Below are 7,364 nucleotides of genomic sequence, written 5' to 3'. Positions count from 1 at the left end.
ATAGATTAAAACTTTGGCTTTCTGTTGGTTATAAATAATATAGTATTAAATGTCAGAGAAACTATTAGCAATAAGTGAAAGAGAGGATGTGACATGTGGGCATGGCAAGAGGGGTCTAATTTCTAGTTTATGGCTCTGTAATCAAACAAGATGGAAAGCTTTTAAAATTAAGTTTTGCCTGAGTAATAACAGTATTATAAACTTGGAATCAAAATGTAACTAATAATCCAACTTTTAATATTATACAAGTTTCAAGTTATTAATTGTATAAGGAAATATAAAAACATCCTCAATTTCCACTAGTGTGAGAATTGTGGCATTTGCTTTTTAGGTATCCCTCTTCTTTAATTTATTTACCACCCCTACAAAAAGTACAAAATTTAATGTAAATTACTCATTATAATATTGTCATCACTCAGGCAAAGCATAATTTCTATAGACTTCATCTTATTTGGTTAAAGAGCAATAAACTACAAAAAACAGACCCCTGTTGTAATGCCTACCTGCCACATTGTTCTTTCACATATTGCCAATAGTTCTCTCTCACATTTAATACTATATTATTTACTAGCTGTGTACCCACCCATCCTTCGTACAGATTGTGTGTATAAATAATACATTAATTTAACAATTAACAAACAAATTACTTGTACATTATTTACATTACACTTTACATTTTTTATTGTACATGATTATAACAATTAAATATAAGTTAACAAAAGATACTTTGGACCATGTGTTAACTGCGTCACTTAGAAAAAACGGGAAATGTCAAATTGTGATGAAATGTACTTGTGTGTTTGTAGTGTATCACACATCTGTTAAAAATTAGTTTTATTTACCGAAGAGCCTCTTGATAGACGACATTGGAAGTACGTCCACCTGGGGCATGGATAAATAGGCTGCGAGAAGATCTGACTCTTGATCAGGCAACATATAGTTTTTAAACTCCAAGGATAGTGTTCATAAAAAAGAAAAAAAAATAAGAAAGAACGCAGTTCGCGAGTCAAGCGCAAAAGAGCAATGCCGAGTGGACGGGCGAGCGACCCTTAGCAAAGAAATACGGATTATATGTTTAATCTCTTTATAAGTAAAATAAGAGTTTTGTCTGTCCATTGCTTACAATAGTGTACTTTTTGCATATCTTCACGTTTCATACACCAGAGAAGCCGAAACAAATCTTATCTCAATTTCTGTCTGTCTGTCTGTGTGTTTGTCTGTCGGTAACGCTCGCCGACGTTTTTTTGTTCGCTTTTCACGGGAAAACGAGTGCACCGTTGTCGATGAAACTTTTTTTCTTTGCTTTATAGATGTGTAAGAAGGTTATAAGCTACTTGAAACTGTCATACGCCTTTTGGAAAGAAAATGGCTGCCGCTCAAAAACCTGCTTTGGTGCGGTTTTGGATGTGATTTTGTTCGCTTTTCACAGGGAAACGGGTGCACTGATTTCGATGAAACTTTTTTCTTTTTTCTATACATGCGTGAGAAGGTTATAGGCTACTTGGATTTTTGGAATTCACCTTAGGGCTCCGCCCCACGGGTCTTCAAAGTTCCAGTGTTATTCTTATTATTTTTGTTTTAATGATTACCATAGTAACAGTGAATACAATGTAATTTTTCAAAACAATGTTCATTATCTCTATGTTGGAGCTCTATGTTAGAAAGAAAACAACTCCTGCAAAAATTTGTTGCATCACTCCAGCTGTCTGTGCTTTATTTTGTTTATGTTTTGGCATTATTTATTGCTTTTAAGGTTATATTTCTTTTGCTTTTAAGGTTATATTTCTTTAAAAGGAACAGAACGACCCCTCCTATCAATATCAATACCACCCCAGAAGGGATTGTGTCCATTAAAGTCTCCCAAGATGAAAAAGGAAAATGGCAACTGTTGTACGATAGCATTAAGGTCTGATTGATCGTAAATCTCTCCAGGAGACAGGTAGAGAGAACAAACAGTGGTGGTATGATCTATGGAGATACGTATGCCTATAGCCTCCAAATATGTATCGAGTGGCACAGACAAGGTGGGTACGTACTGGTCGACCAGCAGTGCTACACCACCATGAACTCATCCATCACACAATCTGTTATTCCGCTATAAAGACAACCACCTAAAGGTGATAGTATCAGCTGGTTTCAGGAATATCTCCTGAAAGGAGAGGCACACAGAATGATAGGAATTGATCAAGGCCTTAATATCATTCAACTTAGAATGGAAATCTCGACAGTTCTACTGAATCAAAGTGGTCATTTTTATTTAGGTGAAGGAGAACTGGGTGGGTAACTCTTCTTCATGCGACCATGCCATTCCTCTTTAGTAGAAAAGAGGTCTATCGATCTCCACAGAACCTGCCCTGTATCGACTAGGTAGATATCTGTTAGAGTTTGGAGACTCCAGAGACTGAGGGCGTGACCGAATAATGGTCCTGCACTTCAGGGCCAAAGGAGATGTACCCAAATAGCCACTGAATGCAACAGTGAGAACAGAGACAGAAGTAGACGTGGACTTGTCTACTCTTGTGTCCACAGAGGGCCAAAGACTCTTCATATAATGAGAGAATGACTCTGAAAGAGGCACGGAAATATCTGTAGCAGAGGAACGTAGTGCAGAAATGTCAAAAATGGAGTATGGGACAACAACTTCCCAGCTTCTGGATAAGAAATATTAACCATTTTACCTCTTTTTCCTCCACCTATTTAGGACAAGAACGAAAATAAGAAGGATGGGTATCATCACAATTGACGCAGTGAGGGTCCTATTGACAGTCATAGGCATCATGGTCTTTGCCACCACAACAATCACACATCAAGGAACCATGACAAGATGTCTTTGAATATCCAAACCGCTGACACTCGAAACGTCTGAGAGGGTTAGAAATATATGGCCGTACTTTACATTTAAGATAACCTGCAGTGGTGTGTTGGTTCTTATTGACAGATAATAGTTCAGCATTCCCTGTTCTATTCCAGTGACAGAATAAGGTAACTGACACATACTAGCTGAAAAATAGATATCTCGACCCTGAATACCTGGAGGAATTCAAATGAGCTAATTAGTTTATTATGACAATGATTTATTTTCTGATTTGGTTAAAGCTTTGAATACGTTGACAAGTTCTCTCTATGTGATGTTTAATGTAATGGGTAATACGGACAATCAAGCAGATACTTCTGTTGTTATTAATTCTAATACAATCAACATAGATGAACACTTACTTTAGTGTATCATGAAATTGTACAGGAGTTGATTATCTGTTCCCTGAAAATGTTCGTGCTTGTTCATATAGTACAATTATTTCAGCTTAAACTTGGCATATTGCTTGCTGTCTTGAGCAGATGTACTACAGAAACAAGTTTCAATGAATATTTTTAGTGTTTAAGGTCTGTGTTGAAGGCAATATTCAGTAGAATGCATGTTATAATAAAACAGTGAAAGAACAAATAATCTTGATATTAGTTTAAGTTTTAGAGGTTTTATATCTACTTTTTAAAGATATATATAACTTCTCTCAACAACTGTTTGAATAATCATAAAACAATTAATAACCAAACCTGGTTTTTATTACGTAAGACAATACACAGGTATAATTTTTTAGTTTACGATCGTATTACTAGAGTTCTACTGTATTTTGCAATTAAAAAAACAAAGAATCAAAGTAAATAATATCAGTTTTTATACATAGGCCACATTCTTTACAGTAGGTGTCTGTAACTTGTTGGTGATAAATTTGAACAATAAACAAATAGCACGCAGTCCACGTGTATTAAAAGAATATATACACATATTTTTTACATTGTTGGCTATCACAGTTCTAGCTTCACTTTAAAATCATTACTATAACTGTTAGATACCACATTTGTATCCAGAGCATCAAATAATCGTCCTTTTTTCCGTCAAAGTCCACATAGACTGATTCAATTACTTTAGAATATAATTGAAAATACAGAGTATTATTTTCTACACAGTTATTCTAATACAATCTGTGATAATTTCTGTTTAGAAATTGACACTATACACACTTGATGACACAGTTATGCAGTCTAGATCTATTTGACTATATCTGTCACTAAATAACTGACTCTAACTACACTTTGGATGCATATTTGTAACCCCCGACAGAGGCCTAGAACTTTCCCTATACTATGAGATACTATGGTGAAATAATACTCGAGAAGAAGTTAGAAGGTTCCAGTAACATGATGCAATAATCAGGACACACGGTTGAGTGTCGTGCATCCAAAAACAACCTGCTGCATTACACACTGTGTGTCATTAACAGGAGTGATAGTTTACCGATTTTCAGCCTTCTGTATCTCATACTGTAGTAAACTAAAGTATCACGTATTGTCTGTGGATATGCACTGCTGGACAGTTAAACTATTTGACTGATAGCTCACGTGACGTTTTGCATACGCGTGTGCAAACTTTTCGTTACATTTTAGCGATTTTAGTCGAATAACTGTGCACATGTGGTTTATTTTTGCAGCAAATGAGACTCATAATAATTGTAGGATGAAGAGATATATCATTGTCCCAAATGTGAAAAAACTCATAAAAGTTAAGTATGTTTTTCTATCAAATAAAGTCTCCTTACTTTCGGTGCAAAGAAAAAAATAGGAAGAAACTCAATCAAAATTAAAGATGTTATGTCTCAAGTATTTCCTAATGGATTGCTTTGAGATTTGGTATGTGAAGTAAGAACAGCTTCACCTAAGAGTAAAAGTAGACCATTTTGAGTTTTTTATCATTCGGATTAAAAACTTCTGATTCAGAGCAGCAAAACTATGAGGTGAAAGGACGTGCAGAAACATCAGTACTGATTAGGCCAAGCAAACTAGATTAGTAGTTTCTAGTAAAAGTTTCAAAAGAATCATTCGGGTGGACGGATATTATTGATTGTTTATTGCAAATTTGTAAGCACAAATTTACTAAATTTTATAAAATTATCCTAATTGAAGAGTGTTTAGCGTCACGTGATATTAGCTTAAGTAATTAGCGTAAATAATTATGTTTAATACAGCTGTACCGATTGCATGAGGGTGATGACAAGAAATCGTTAATCTAAATTCCATTGCATTACTATAAAGGAAGCTATTAACACTGTTTCAGAAAGGAACATCTACCACCATATGTTTTAAAGAATCTGGTTGGTTCTCTAAAGTAAAGTTCTGTTCCGAATAATAGGATTGTGATCCTAAAGCTAATGTTGGTTACTATTGAGTGTCATTTTCCTACGTGCTGTTATTTGTTGGTGTGTATTGACAAAATGTCATGATATCTAATCCAAAACACCTCAGGTTTGAGAAAAAAGGTGTGGACAAAAAAAAAAAAGAATTGAGTGTGCCACTTAAAGGAATGAAATCAAAATTGGCGGCCAACCTGGTAGCTACATTTATAGCACTGATAAGAAATTTGAGCAAATATTCATTTATTAGTTACCTACGCTGCGTATTTTGTTTTATTCACCATCATGCCCCAAGGTTTCAAAGCTAAAAACGTATTCAAAGAAGAAAGTCAAACTACAAACACTGAGTTACATAAATTCCTACATTGGCAAATCATTGTAATTACGTTAGTTTGACTCAAAGTAGGGATGTATATATATTAATTTTAAGTAACTCAGTTATATAGTTTTTATTTCTTGTCTGAATATTTTTCGTAGCATTAAAAGATATTAAGACGTGTAGGTAATACACCGGTATTGAAAGATATTAAGACATGTCGGTAATACACCGGTATTGAACGGTATTAAGACATGTCGGTGCATAAAAATATAACTAATAAAAAGGAAACAAACAAGTATAATAAAACATTTTTAAATTTTATAAAGATAAGTAGGGATCGATATATATGTAACCTAGCTAGCTATAGTAATAAAGAAAGATTAAGCCATGTCGGTAATACACCGGTATTGAACTAAGATATTAGTTCCATAAAAATATAAACAAGAATACCATAACTATTGCAACTAGTTACACTAATTACTGGTTCAGACCCACTGTATTGTGTATAGAACATTAATAATTTCACTTTGCTTCGTCATTCACCAGTTCTTAACACTGAGTGTTGTTACGGAACAAAACACACATTGTATATAACGTAAGCTGTGGATTTACACCGGTATTGAAAAGTATTAATACATGTCGGTAATACACCGGTATTAAACGGTATTAAGTCATGTCGGCAATACAGAGGTATTGAAAGGTATTAATACATGTCGGTAATGCACCGACATTGAACGGCTTGAGGAACTGTAACTAATAAAATCATAGACCAATAAATACTTTGGTGCATAAATAATTTATAGATATATTTAATTCTAGCTCCAGAGCTAAAGGAATTTTAACATTTTATACATAATATCTTTATCTCCCCAAAACATATTTTCTATGAAATATTTCAATATTTTCTAAGCTCACAGTAAGAAATTTCAGAACCAACGTATTTATTTACGTCTTTGGCCCAAGCGTGTTCAAATGGTTAACTTATCGGACTGAGGATCCGATAGTCTGTTGTTCGAAAAGTAATGTTTCCAAAGACTTTTGTACGTTATAAAGTGACAGTTAATCCTGCTGTTCAATTAAAAGTAACCACTTCAGGAGAAGGATGCTGCTGAATGTTTTCTTCGTTTTGTTCTAGAGTTCAAAATTACGGACAACCTTTCACGAAACACGTGGGTCTTGTGATTGAGGTTACGTTCCTCTTAACAAACTGATCTTCAGACCTTAGGCTAAAAAATAACTTTTAATACAAATAAAAAAGATGTTTTGTGAAAACTACAGAATAAATGCTGCTACAATTACACTACCTGTTTAGTGAAACATATACATCTGTTGGTTTATAACACTTACATACACTACAAAACATTTGAAATGGTGCTTCACGACTTTAATGCTATCATAAAGCTTACTTCTAAAAAAAAGAAACATTCTGTCGAAGTATTAGAGAAAAGTATTAGTGGAAATAATGTAGTCTTCAAAACCTGGAATGCTGTTGTTCACACGTACAGCAGACAATAGATCTATATATTTACAACAATTCTACAGAACCTATTCTATTAATGTACAGGAGAAAACTCTTACAGCTGTTAACGTAGTCAAGACTGGAAGCTGGTTCGTATGTACTGATACACATACATTACCTGTTGCTGGAATATATGCAATAAAGGTACTTGTACAATCTGGAACATATTACTCAGTTATAATGAAACAGGTTAGAACTGGTACACAATTAAAACCATATTATTTAGGCCTATGTATGGCCTACAAAAGGTTGACGACTCTACATGTTTCGACGTTAAATTTTAACTTTATACACAAGTGCCAAAATACTATAATTAGGTTAAAACTGATCAACATAATCA

This window comes from Limulus polyphemus, unplaced genomic scaffold (assembly GCF_000517525.1).
Source record: "Limulus polyphemus unplaced genomic scaffold, Limulus_polyphemus-2.1.2 Scaffold4003, whole genome shotgun sequence".
Classification (NCBI taxonomy): domain Eukaryota; kingdom Metazoa; phylum Arthropoda; class Merostomata; order Xiphosura; family Limulidae; genus Limulus; species Limulus polyphemus.
The sequence above is the reverse complement of the archived record's forward strand: the minus strand, read 5'-3'. Positions refer to the sequence as shown.